Source organism: Hemicordylus capensis, chromosome 5 (assembly GCF_027244095.1).
Source record: "Hemicordylus capensis ecotype Gifberg chromosome 5, rHemCap1.1.pri, whole genome shotgun sequence".
Classification (NCBI taxonomy): Eukaryota; Metazoa; Chordata; class Lepidosauria; order Squamata; family Cordylidae; genus Hemicordylus; species Hemicordylus capensis.
Genome location: NC_069661.1, coordinates 188,206,522 through 188,220,336, shown reverse-complemented (window position 1 = coordinate 188,220,336; position 13,815 = coordinate 188,206,522). Strand labels below are relative to the sequence as shown.

At 46.6% G+C, this 13,815-nt stretch overlaps 1 protein-coding gene and 2 long non-coding RNA genes across 12 annotated transcripts in view; 1 reads left to right on the top strand and 2 right to left on the bottom strand.

Annotated features, from left to right (window-relative positions):
• RAP1B (RAP1B, member of RAS oncogene family) overlaps window positions 1-1,130 on the bottom strand; it is a 64,436-nt gene extending 63,306 nt beyond the window's left edge. The window contains exon 1 of one of the 2 annotated variants that reach the window (XM_053256033.1): window positions 855-1,130. The gene's annotated coding sequence lies outside the window, so the exon portion shown is untranslated. Of the gene's footprint in view, window positions 1-726; window positions 792-854 lie in introns of those variants that run through there. The other variant, XM_053256034.1, reaches the window with a different exon arrangement.
• A 5,950-nt stretch (window positions 1,131-7,080) lies between these two features.
• LOC128327325 (uncharacterized) lies at window positions 7,081-8,808 on the bottom strand. Of its 2 annotated transcripts, none has more exons than XR_008308591.1 (2): window positions 8,660-8,808; window positions 7,081-7,414 (listed from the first exon to the last, which is right to left on the bottom strand). It is a non-coding gene; the product is annotated as an uncharacterized LOC128327325 (long non-coding RNA). The 2 variants fall into 2 exon arrangements; XR_008308592.1 differs by having other exon boundaries at window positions 7,081-7,389.
• A 27-nt stretch (window positions 8,809-8,835) lies between these two features.
• The window catches only part of LOC128325742 (uncharacterized), a 44,363-nt gene continuing 39,383 nt past the window's right edge, over window positions 8,836-13,815 (top strand). For all 8 annotated transcript variants that reach the window (XR_008307583.1, XR_008307586.1, XR_008307587.1 and 5 more), the window contains exon 1: window positions 8,836-8,966. This is a non-coding gene — a long non-coding RNA (uncharacterized LOC128325742). The remainder of the gene's footprint in view (window positions 8,967-13,815) is intronic.

Below are 13,815 nucleotides of genomic sequence, written 5' to 3'. Positions count from 1 at the left end.
ATAACAGGAGATGCAAGTCTGGGTTCAATCCGGCCGCTATAGGAGGAGGCGGCAACAGCAGCAGCGCGGCCCGAGGGCCAGACTCGGCTGGAGAAGCGCCTGTTTTTCTAGCCGGAAGAATTCGGACAGAGCATGATCTCCGTTCGAGGTTGCTCATTCCTTAGGGGCTGAAAGCAGAGCCTGGCAGCAAGCTGGGAAGAGGAAGAGGCCTATCGCAGCCTGAAGAGCGGCCGCCCAGCTTCCCGCTGGGGTGGAGAATGGAAACAGTGAGCAGCTTCGACCCAGCCGGACTAGGCGCGGCTGCGGCTCCCCACAGAGGGCCACACCACACGAGCCCGGCCGGCCGGCAGCGAAGAACTTTCTTCGCAGCTACGCCGCAGGACGGGACTGGCGGACCCAATTACCCCCCCCCCCCGCCCGCGCTCTCCTCTCTCTCCCCGCCCGCCCACCCCCGGGGGTCCCAAGTGCGGGCGGCCTGGTATGAGGTGCTCCAACTTTTCCCCTTCCGCTCCAACTTCTTCCGAGGAGGGAGAAGCAGCAGTAGCAGCAGCTCCTCCGGGCTTCGCCCCAGCCCGGCTTCTGCCTATTGAGGGGAGCGGTCGGCTCGGTTCCGCCTCCGCCATGTTCTAGCGAGAGCGCCTTGTCCCGCCTGCAGAGACAGAGAGCTTCGCCGACGCCTTCCCACCCAGCCCCTCACCCCCTCCGAGGCTCTGCCTGCCGAGCCACCTGTGTTAGACCACCGTCGCCGCCGGGAGCTCGTGTCGCGAGTCCTCCACCCTCACGCACGCCCCAGCGCCGGGCCCGGTTTCCTGTCTCCCTTCACCCGCCCGGGAGCCATGGCCGCCTCTACCTACCGGACGGCTCTACCGTTCCGCGCGTCCGCCCGTCCTTCCGCCGCCGCCGCCGCCGCCTCCTCCTCCCCGGCCGAGGCTTCTATCTATCCACGCACACTCCCTCCTCGCCGTCTGTGGCTGGGCGAGGCTTGAAGCCGCCGCCGTGACGCTGCACGCCCAGCCTCACTCTGGCTTCCCTTGCGCTCAGTCCGGCGGTGGAGGAGGAGGAGGAAGAGGGGTTTGACCTCGCCACTCTGCTCGGAGCGCGCAAGCGCGTGGCTGAGCCGAGCGACACTGCGGCCCTCGTTCGCTCCCCCTCCCCTTTCCTTGCTGCCGCCTCCCTCCCTCTCCTTCCCCTCCCCCCCAAACCTCACGCAGGGCCCCATCCTGGTGCTGCCGCGCGCGAGAGAGAGAGATGTTCCCGGAGCACGCGCCCTACAAGCGTGTGGCTGAAAGAAAAAAGGAAGGCACAGATGCGCACACTCTCACCCAGAGAGAGAGACAGGGAGGTGGGGGAGGAATCGGGTGTGGAGGGAAGATGAGTGCGGCAGTGCCGGAACGAGGGTAGGTTCAGCCCCACACAACTCTTCGGAGGAGGAGAGTGAGAAGAATTGTATTTAGTGAAGGCTGCAGTTCTGAGTTTACTTCGGAGGAAGCAATGCCCGTTGAACTGGGCGGGAATTCAACGTGTTCAGGCTCGGGCTCTCTCTCTCTGATGGCCATTCATTCTGTTTCGGACTGGATACACGAGCGTAATTAATAACGCCGAACAATGTTCTTCGAGGCAGAGCCCTGCTCAGCTCGCGGCCCCGCCCAGTTGTGCTAACGACGTCAGTTTCCTCTTCTTCTCGGATGCCATTCCTTCTATAGGCTTCGGAAGGGGCAGGCAGCTAGCCGATATGCAACCGTTTGCAAGAATCGCCCAGCCAGCAGCCTTTTTACGCCGCATGAAAAAGAAATGAATTAAATGATAAATGAATTGTGTGCAGCCTGATCCTGTTCATGGTTGGCCCAGGAACCAAAGAGGTCGGCGGCGCACCGAACTCTGCATTGGATTGGGCTATTAGTGACATGCAGCGCAATCCTAAACCTGTCTTCTTATCCTAAATTTCACTGTATTCAGTGGGGCTGGTGCCCTCTTATGTAAAACTGACGGGAAGTTGCAGTGATGGTGACAGTCCTAGGAAAGGGTGGAGAGTGGACAGGGAGTTTCAAGCAAAAAGCAGAGAAGTTGCAATTCCTCAAAGTGCCTTGCTATATTTAATCCATTGTATTCTTTTGCAACCTGATTTTAGGCGTGGTTTACTCAGACATAAGTGGATGGCATGTGCCTCTCTGTAAACTCTGTTAGGATAGGATGTTAACATACAAACGGTTCTACAGTTTGTATCATTTTATCTTCACAAAATATTCTGTGATAGGATGCAATCAGTTTGGAGACAGGGCTGGACGTAGGCAGGGGTGTAGGAACTATGGAGCAAGGGTTGGGGGGCTACCAGGGTACCCCCTCACCTACAGCAGGGGTACCCCCTTGCCCCCTCCCATACCCAGCTGCTGCCCCTCTCCTCCCCAGTCAATTTCACTGAAATGCTGGCTGGGCTGGGTGGGGGAAGCCCAGCCAGCCAGCGTTTCAATGAAACACTGACTGGGGAGGGTGGGAGAAGGTCCGAATGGACAGTCACAGAGGGCAGGGCAACCGCCATCAGAACTACGTCCTCCAGCTGCCCAAGTGGCATCCTGGCCGTAGGGTTTTTGGCACCTTAGGCTAAGTATGACTTTGCCCCTCCCCCCATTCTGTTAAAATTATATTCTCTACCATACATAATTGAAGGTTAACTGAATGTTGATTGATTGATTGATTAAGTGCCCTCAAGTTGGTGTTGACTCTTAGCGACCACATAGATATAGATTCTATCCAGGAGGATCTGTCTTCAACTTGGCCTTTAAGGTCTCTCAGTGATGCATTCATTGCTGTCGTAATCAAGTCCATCCACCTTGCTGCTGGTCGTCCTCTTCTTCTCTTTCCTTCAACTTTCCCCAGCATTATAGACTTCTCAAGGGAGCTGGGTTTTCGCATAATGTGTCCAAAGTATGATAGTTTGAGCCTGGTCATTTATGGCTCGAGTGAAAATTCTAGATTGATTTGTTCTGTGATCCATTTGCAGGGCCGGACTGGGGGCACTGAGAGGGCGGTGGAATATATGTGGGGAGCGTGCTGGGTTTTGAGCAGAATGGGTACTTAAGGGTGGGAGCATTCACTGCTGCCAAGTGCGGTTGGGTGCAGGGGCGCCCCATGAGTGGGGCACATCAGGAATTTGCCCTGTGGGCCAGTCCAAGACTGTCCATTTGTTTGTTTTCCTGGCTGTCCATGGTATCCTCAAAAGTCTTCTCTGGCTCCAAAGTTCAAAAGCGTCAATGCTTTTTCTATCTTGCTTCTTCGAAGTCCAGCTTTTGCATCCACAGAGTGTCACGGGAAAAACCATTGTCCAAAACTATTCTAATCTTTGTAGGTATAGACATGTCGCGGTATCTAAATATCCTTTCTAAGGCCTTCACTGCAATCCTACCAAGTGCTAGTCTGCGCCGTATTTCTTGACTGCTGGATCCTTTACTGTTGATGGACGATCCTAAAAGGCAGAAGCTATCTACCACTTCAGTGTCGTCATTGTCAATTCTGAGGCTGCCCGCTGTACCCGTTGTCATTAGTTTAGTCTTCTTTACATTTATTATTATTATTATTATTATTATTATTATTACATTTATATCCCGCTCTTCCTCCAAGGAGCCCAGAGTGGTGTACTACATACTTGAGTTTCTCTTTCACAACAACCCTGTGAAGTAGGTTAGGCTGAGAGAGAAGTGACTGGCCCAGAGTCACCCAGCTAGTTTCATGGCTGAATGGGGATTTGAACTCAGGTCTCCCCAGTCCTAGTCCAGCACTCTAACCACTACACCACACTGGCTCGTTAGTTGGAGTCCCATTTTTTCCTCTACTGTGCTCCTTGACTTTCATTACTAGAGCTTGCAGATCATCCACATTCTGACTGAATGTGGTGGTGGACAAAGTCATACTTGGTGGCTTGTGCCGAATGTGTTGGGGGTAATGTGGAAGTAGATTATACCTTTAAACATTTGTAAGATGCCTCACTGCTGACCCCCTGCACTGCTGCCAGTTCCGCACGGAGTCTGCCTCCGCCACTACCCCCCTGCTGCTCAGCTGGCTGTGCATGCTCATTGTTTTTTACTAGGCTGCTCCCACACGTGGCTGCTACACATGTTCATTGGCCAGCTGAGCAGCGGGGTGAGGGGCACAGTGGGGATGGACTCCAGTGCAGAGTGGGGCAGTGGTACAGGAGGCAGGGCAGCGGCGGTGGACATTTTATGCATGTTTAAATGTAGAATCTGCTTCCTCGTTGCCCCGTCTGCCACCAGAAGCTTGCACGGCTATTTGTGGTGGGAAGGGTGGCAACACCCACATCCCAAAATGTGGTGTCCTAGGCAACCACCTAGGTCTGCCACCTAGGTCTGCACAGGCTGGCCCTATTTGGAGAGACTAAAAGGGTGACTATCCAAAGAGTCTGTGACTGAGTAGAGTTTTAAATGCAGGATTCTCACATCCAGCATCCTGGACCACACTGGGTCTTAGAAAGTTATTTTTCCTATTCTCTGGATTCTGTCAACATACTATGATAATTTTACTAAAAGTTGTGCAGTGTATTACTATAGCAGATCTATTTGTCCGTCTATCTGCTATAGTTCATTGAATTCAGAAATGGAGAGTTAATTGAATACAGTCTAGATCTCCGAAATTCAGACATGGCATTGCATTTTCATCTAAAAATATTTAGCACTGTTTTAATAGATAATTTAACTGCTTTAGAAGCCCTATAAAACTTCCATAGATGTTCTAGATATGCACATAAATGATAGATCCATTCTGAATTCAGTTTTCCTGTAAAACAAAAGTAATTTACAGTAGTACTTAATCTGATTTTTTCATCCCATCCTTCAATGAGAAAGTTTTGTGCAGCAGTCTTGATATGAGACTGCTATGGTTACATGTGGTGGCAACTACTTTACAGGATGGATAAATATGGATGGTTTTTGAATAATCTGATTTTATTTTATTATGTTTAATTGATATTTTTCTCTTTTTAAAATGGGTTTAAAACTCAATTTAATGCAAATATATATCTCGAAACTGGATGTTTTACCTTTTTATGAACTTATGACCCTCTCATGAACTTATTAGGGATTGCTTTTCTTTCTAAAGAAAAGTGCAAAAAACATATTAGTCACTCATCGTGAAACACAACAGTTCATGTACTTATCTTATGACTTGATACTTGCGACCAAGAACTGGTAAGTCATCCACAGATCCATCTGGGTGATCTTTTATGCACAGTAACTACCTGATCTTTGCAAATGGTTCAGTGTTGGTATTCTAATTATAAATATTTATCACTCTACCTACCAATTAAAAACAATGGACACTTGCGTCCCATCTCATAGGAAATACTGGCTAATATCCAGACTAAGTTATTCAACAGTACTAAGGAGTTACTCTGATGGATTACTAGTAAGACTTCTTCCACTAGTAAATTTAGTCAGGATGTCAGCCACTGATCCAGTAAGTAGCTACCCGCAGACCTTGCTGCTGGTTGAGATTATTTACTTTTTTGTGGGGTGAGGTGGAATAGAGCATTTGTATGAGAAAAAGCTTCTCCTAGAGTTGATTCCAACCAAAAATCTGCTATGGCTGCATGTCAAAAAAGAGTATGGGGATTTTGAAGAAATCCCTTTGCTCGGTCAAAAAAAGAAAATGTGGCACATGTAAACAATGCAACAGAAGATGCAAGAGCTGGCCATCAGAACGAAGCAACATCATATGAATGGCTTGGATCCAAAGGTTTGCTTTGGTGAGCAGAAAGCCTCTTCCACTCACAAAAGGGCTTTTTTCTGGCTTAAGGAAGACTATTCCATGAGAAAGTGACCCCAAATCCAGAAAACATCTTCCATTAATGCAAGCTCTTGAACCAAGCTCTTTTCAGGATCCTGTAATAGCCAGTTTGCATGTATATGCTACAGCCTTTTTTTTTTTTTTTAAACCATGTTTCTTTTACAGAATTGCAACCTTGATAGACTACGGCTGTGCACTGTGTGAAGTCTTCTGTTCAGACTTGTGCAACAGTGCAGTTGTAATACCTTTTCTCTTTCCTCTTACAGTTCTTTGGATCCAAGCCAATATGTTGTTATGCTTATACAGGGGCGTAACTATAATAGGGCAAAGGGAGACAGTTGTCTTGGGGCCCACTGCCTTAGGGCCCCCCCAGAGGCAAGTCATATGACTGACTCCCCCAGCTGTGCACCCGTCCGGGCTACCTTCAGTTGTATTCATCCTCCAAAATTGATGTGAGTGTTAAGACCTGGAGCTACCAGAACAGCATGTCTTTCTCTAGTACCATTAAATGACTTGCAGCCCACTCCAATCTTGCTACGCCCCTGTGCTTATAGCAAGTTGGCAACCAATTCACACACACTTTTATTTAGGAGGCGTCAAGACAAAGGAATATTTTTATTTAGATCAATTACTTAAATTGGTCTTTTTTTCCCCCTTGGCAGTTTTGATTGCTGATAAATTGCCTTGATTTAAATCTCTCCACTGCTGTTTCTCCGAACTCCCTGAACTTTCCGTTCCCATGCAGAGTTGAAAACCAATCTCAAGGAGCCAGTTTCTGCCTGGAATTGACCCATCTGAGTTTCAAGCAGATGGTGTGGATGTGGCTTGGTCAAGGCTAGCCATGGTTGGAGAAAGCAAATATTTCAGGGGCAGTCTAAGACATTGTGCTTCCTGAGGTGGAAAAGGATATGACACATCCTCCCTGATCTGTGGGCAGGTGCTCAGCATGCTAGGGTCATACTGCCAAGGCCACAGAGGCATACAAACTCTCAGACTCTGTCACCAAGCCAAGCAGCGACAGTAGGAGCATTCCTAGATCATAATGGGAGGTGGGGACAGGGAAAGAAGAGGTGTGTCTCAGTGGAAGGCAGGGAGATCTGTGGATTGGCACCCATGGTGGCAGGAGGCTGGCACAACCCTTCTCCTGTGCCCCCTCTTCACAGCAGTGCCTGAAGTGACTGTTTCATCTTGCCTCATGGAAGCCCACTGCCCCACTAAATCTCTCTCTCAACCTCTCAAAGGGCTGATAATACACATTACGCTTAAAAAAAAACCCAAAACTTCTAGCAGTTTTTAAATTGTATGCCTAATACATAATATAAGAAAGAGAGCCAGGCGTGGCTGCAGCATTTTGTCAAGTATACAGCTGTTGCTTGGAATCCAGATTTGCTGCCATGACGTTTGTACAACAAGCCTCTGATGTGCCCTGACCAAACTGTTGCCTCGTCCACATTGCCTGCCTGGGCTTCCGGTAAGTAGTGCAGATGCAGTGCCAGCTTGGACTGAGGGAAGCTCGTCAGTACTGCCTGCCTGGACGTGAACTTCCTTTGCATTGCACTTGGTCAACTTGTATCTGCTCTGTGTTCCATCAGGCACCTGGAAGAAACGGTGCACTGCAACCCTATGCATGTTAATTGCAGAGTAAAGCCCATTATACTCAATGGAACATTTATAGGTAGTTGTGCGCATATATGTGCCTGCTCTCTATTTCCTCAAGCGGCGACAGCTTCCACAGGTAACAGTGATAGGTAAGTCCTGGCTTCCTTTGGATCACTGGAAACGTATAGTAATATGTAGTCTGTTTACTAATATACAGGTTGGACATTAGATGGAGTTGAAATAACAGAGCGCTCCTACAAATCAGCAACCAGTTATATCAGTTTCCAGAGAGAAAGCCCGGTACCCTAATGTGCTCCAGCTCCTATATCCACCTCACCAGCACTTCTCTCTCTCTCCCAGCTAGTCTGTAACTGCTGTTTATTTTCATTGACCACCTAATGGCGCAGTGGGGAAATGACTTGACTAGCAAGCCAGAGGTTGCCGATTTGAATCCCTGCTGGTATGTTTCCCAGATTATGGGAATGCTGAAAGGCATCATCTCATACTGTGTGGGAGATGGCAATGGTAAACCCATCCACCAGGGGGGATACTATTTCAGTATCCCAGGAAATAGTATCATGAAAAATCTTGTTGTAATGTGTGTATTTGATTGGACAGGGGCAGACAGCATCCATCCAAGAGTCCTTAACTCAAATGTGAAATTGCCAACCTCCTTGCAAAAATATACAATATTTTTGTATATTAGATAGTAGTTATCCCTACTATCAGGATAGTAGTTATCCCTACTATCAGGCTCTGTACAAAAGGACTGGAAAGTAGCCAATGTAACATCAATTTTCAAAGAGGGATCCAGGGGTGATCCAGGAAATTACAGGTCAGTTAGTTTAGAGTCTGTTTCAGGCAAATTAATGGAAAGCATTCTCAAGGATAAAATTGTAATGCACATAGAAGAACAGGTCCTGCTGGGGGAGAACCAGCATGGCGTTTGCAAAGGTAAATCTTCCCTCACAAACCTTTTGGAGTTCTTTGAGCGTGTCAACAGGTGTGTGGATAAAGGCGATCCAGTTGACATAGTATACCTGGACTGCCAAATAGGGGTGTGCATGGAACTAGCTGGCCCAGTTCGGTTCGAGTCCAAACCGGACTTGAACCTGAACCGCCAAGTCCAGTCTGGCCCCCATCAGAACCTCCCCCCCCTGGGTCCAGTCAGAACTGAACCCCCCACCCCAGTTCCGTCTGAACCGGAACCAAACCGCTGGACAAAGTTCGTGAATTTTTAATTTTTTTTAAAAAGACTTAAAATTACCTTTAGCCCCTTGGGGGTGCTTCCTATATGCCACAGGGGGGTCCATGAAGATTCCCACTCCCCCGCCGGCCTCTTAAGTCACCACTGCAGCCCAGGTAATCCATTTATTTTGGCCCGTTCGGGCCTCTGTAGTGCACGGTGACGGCCATTTTGGCCACTGCCGTACACTACAGAGGCCTGAATGGGCCAAAATAAATGGATTACCCAGGCTACGGCAGTGACTTAAGAGGCCGGAGTGGGGAGGGGAAACCTTTGTGGACACCACCACCTCCCGCGGCATACAGGAAGCCCCCTGAAGGGGCTAAAGGTAATTTTAAGGCATTTTTTAAAAAAAAATCACAAACTTTGTCCGGTGGTTTGGTTCCGGTTCGGACGGAACTGGGGTGGGGGGTTCAGTTCGATCTCAACCCCCACTGAACCCGCGAACTACCGGACCATTCGCACATCCCTACTTCCAAAAAGCTTTTGACAAAGTTCCTCATCAAAGACTCCTGAAAAAACTTAGCAGTCATGGGATAAGGGGACAAGTGCATGTATGGACTGGTATCTGGTTGAAGGACAGGAAACAGAAGGGTAGGTATAAATGGAGAGTTTTCACAGTGCAGGGAAGTAAGAAGTGGGGTCCCCCAGGAATCTGTACTGGGACCTGTGCTTTTTAATTTATTCATAAATGATTTATAAGTTGGGGTAAGCAGCAAGGTGGCCAAATTTGCAGATGACACCAAACTCTTTTGGATAGTGAAATCCAAAACAGATTTTGAGGAGCTTCAAAAGGATCTCTCCAAATTGGGTAAGTGGGTGACAAAATGGCAAATGTGGTTTAATGTTGGCAAGTAAAGTTATGCATATTGGGGCAAAAGAGCCCAACTCACATATACACTGATGGGATCTGAGCTGTCGGTGACTATCCAGGAGAGGAAACTTGGGGTCGTGGTGGACAGCTCGTTGAAAGTGTTGACTCATGCTCTAGAGTCTGAGGTCTATAGGCCACCTCCAGCCTCAGAGGCATGCAGTGGCGGCTGGTGACTCCTGGGACTGGGTGAGCACCAGGCAGGTGGGTAGAGCCAAAGTGAGTGGCGCAGGGGTGGAGCAAAACAAAACAAAACACAACAACACTAACTCCTGTGGGCATATAGGGAGTAAAAGGTAAAGTTTGCTGTCAAGTTGATTTTGACTGCTGGTGCCCACAGAGCCCTGTGGTTTTCTTTGATAGAATACAGGAGGGGATTACCATTGCCTCTTTCCATGCAGTATGAGATGATGCCTTTCAGCATCTTCCTATATCACTGCTGCCAGATATGAGAGTCTGGGAAACAGCAGTGCCCCCGGCCACTGATTGCTAGTCAGAGGCATAGGGAGCTGTCAGTCAGGATGATGTCTTCCTGATAGGGCTATTTGAATTCAGCCCATCTTTTGACAACAAAGGCAAGCCATGGGATTGTCTCCTGCCTTATGAACACTGTTATTCGCAACTGTTTCGTGTGCTCTTATAGGTGTTTAAGGAATTTTACTACCAGCGCCCACTATATGTCAACACTGCAGGCTTGCAAGCTACAGGCAGGGAAGTGCAGGGCTGCAGTGACTGAGTCAGCCAGCCCTAAAATGGTGGCAGAGGACAGAATGGCTGACAATTATTGTTTTTAGACCATTTTTATTAGTTTCTTTGGACATTTTGGCCTTTTTGGGGGGTGGGCATTGCCCACCTTGCCCTAAGTGAAGGGCCTCCACTGGAGGCATGATCTTCTCAATACCAGCAGTGGAGTATCTCGGGTAAGGCAGACAGGGCACGTGCCCCGAGCGCCACTTGAAGGGGGGGTGGTGCCGTTTTTTAAAACTATTTTTTAATGGCCACTGAAAACAAAATGGCCACTGTGCATGCTCAAATGGCCTCTGTGAAGCCCTAGGCCATGCTAGGCCTCACAGAGGCCATTTGAGCATGAGTGGTGGCCATTTTTAAAATATATATATATTTAAAAATGGCCACCGCACATGCTCAAATGGTCCCTGTGAGGCCCTAGAGGCCAGTGGGGGGAGGGGGAACCTTTGCAGACCCCCCCCATGGCCTTTAGGAAGCCCCTCAAAGGGGTTACAGGTAACTTTAAAAAAATTAATATAAGTCACTGTACACCTATTCAGTTTGGCACTATGTACAGAGAATCAGGGCTTGTGAATACTGAGCTGAAGCTTATCAGCTAGGATTGTATTCATTTGCTCTTACTTTGCTTCTTGTGACAGGGGGCACAATTTCAGTGCTTGCCCTAGGCACTATTTTCCCTAGATATGCCTCTGAATACCAGTTGCAGGGGAGTAACAGCAGGAGTGAGGTCATGCCCTCAGCTCCTGCCTGTGGGCTTCCTAGCGGCATCTGATGGGCCACTTTGTGAAACAGGATGCTGGACTAGATGGTCCTTGGGCCTGATCCAACAGGGCTGTTCTTAGGACAATAATAATTGTCATGGGCATTTTAATTTAGTATTTATTCACTTTTACCATTAAGACTTTGCTTGTCATAGAATATGAATGTATAGTGATGTTTTTCATTTAATAAACTGATGAAATTGGGGCACAACACATTGCTGCATCCTTCTGAGTATCCTCAGGTGCTGATTATCTACGTTTCACCTTCCTTTAGTTTAAATATGAATGTGTTATTTGGTGGAAAGGAAGGAAGCACTAATAGTTAAATATAATTCAAATGCAGCACCTCTGACACAGCACAACAGACCTTTTTTAAAAAATAGAATATATGTAATAATATTACAGCTCTTTACTCTGAATTAATATTTATTTATTTATTTATTTATTTATTTATTCATTCATTCATTCATTCAACTTGTATACCGCCCAAACTTTCGTCTCTGGGCGGTGGAATATGGAATAACTACTGCTATTAGTTATATAGTGACAATCACTAACATAAATTTAGATTTCCACTCCACATAGAATCATACAACAAAAATGCAAAAAATCTACCCACTCCTAACACATACACAAGACACTTTCACTGAGATTGCTTAATATGGTTGCTTATCCCTTAATATCCATTAAGGCACAGGTGGGCTGACTTCAGTCTTGCATGGATCCCCATGGCCTATCAATGTGTATTAAATTTACAAGTAAGAGTAGATATCAGGATTTAAGTGTTATGGCACAGCTAATTTTAAGTGATCTTCACTATGTGTTCTTTCTTAACAAAACAAGAATGGTGTTGCTGGATCAGCAAGATTTCAATAATCCCTCCAATATCAGGTACTAGGTAGCCCACTATGCGTTGGCCAGTGTTGGCTAGACTACAGTCTAGCTTCTGCCTACCCCTGCTTTAAACATATTAGCAAACAAGGTGGTTAAAGAGTGAGTACTCTCCATCTTTCAATTCATGCTTAGTGGAGAAGTGGTGTCTCTAATCCACACTAGTAAGTCTGAATACAGAGCAATGGTATACAGTATAAGAAAAGCTCTATTGAGTCAGACCAAAGATCTATCAAGTGCAGCATTCTCTTTCTCACAGTGGCCAACCAGATGCCTTTGAGAAGCCTGTAAGCTGGGCATGAAGGCAATAGCCTTCTCCTACTGTGACACCTTAGCCAGGGGTATAGCTATAATTGAGTGGATGGGTTCAAAGAACCCAGACCCGGCCCCCCAGCTCCATCCCCCTCCCTATTTTCTTCATGACCTTCCTCACTCGGCCAGGCTGCCAGGGAGAGGGGCAAATACAGGCTCCCTCTCTCCTAGCTACACCCCTGCCCTTAGCAGGTGGTGTTCAGTGACATACTACCTTGAGCATGATAGCCATTATCTTCTCTAATGACATTAAATACACTGCCCTGAATCATTTTTGGAAGGGCAGTATATAACTCAAATAAATAAATAAATAAATAAACAAAATACTGCATTTTTAAAGCCAACTAAGTTACTGGCTATGACCACATCCTGTGGCAACAAATTCCATACATCAAGAGTTCTCAACTTTGGGTTCTCAGATGTCTTTGGATTACAACTCCTATCATCCCCAGCCACAATGGGCAAAGGCTGGGAGTTGTAGTTCAACAGCAGCTGGGAACCCAATGTCAAGAATCCCTGCTATACATGAATTATGTGTTGAGTGAAGAAACACTTTCCTGTCAATCCTGAATCTCCCGTATAGCTGCTTCAGATTAATTAACAAATAATCAATGAATGTGGAATGTTCAGAATGTGCAGTTTTCTTTAACATGGTACAGTTTTCTTTAATATGGTTTTCTTTATCATGTCTAGTGGGAAAGCTGGCTCTGTTGAATTTTTTCATGTCAAGCAATCCTTAGACACAGGAAACCCATTAGGTACCAGTGTTTTAAAACTAGTTCATAGATGAACTGGAGGTTAAGCAGTGAGGTGGCTAAGTCTGCAGATGATACCAAAATATTCAGGGAAGTGAAAACCAACATGGATTGCAAAGAGCTCCAGTATATATCCATACTGGGTGAAAGGAAACAAAATGGCAGATGTCATTCAGTGTAAATATGTGTAAAGCGATGCACATTCTGGCAAAAATAAATAAATGCCTGCTTTACATATTCAGTGATGGGTTTAAGCAGGCAGTGACAGAAATCTTTGGATCATGGTGGACAGCTCATTAAAAACATTGGCCTTGTGTGTGCCAGCTGTGAAAAAGGCAAATTTTATGGATAGCTAGGAAGGGGGTTGAAAATAAACCTGCTTGTGCTGTCATGCCCATATAAAAACCTATTTTGTGACAATATTTGGATTACTGTATACAGTTCTGATCTCCACATCTTAAAAAATGCTGTTGTATTGCTGGAAAATGTGCAAAAGAGAGCAACCAAAGAGATCAAGGGGCTGGAGCACCTTCCTTATGAGAAAAGGCTACAGTGTCTGGGATTTGTTAGTTTAGAAAAAAGACAAGGCTTTTAAAATTATGCATTGTATGGAGAAAGTGGATACAGATGTTTTGATCACCCTCTCACAGCACTAAAACCAAGGATCATCCAATGAAACTGACTGGAAGGAGATTTAGGATGGTCAAAAGGAATTTCTTCTTCACCCAGTGCATAATTAATCTATGGAATTTGCTGCCACAAGATGTAGTGGCCGCTGACTTAGATAGCTTTAAAAGGTGATTAGGAAATTCTTGGAGGACAAGTCTATCAATGGCTGCA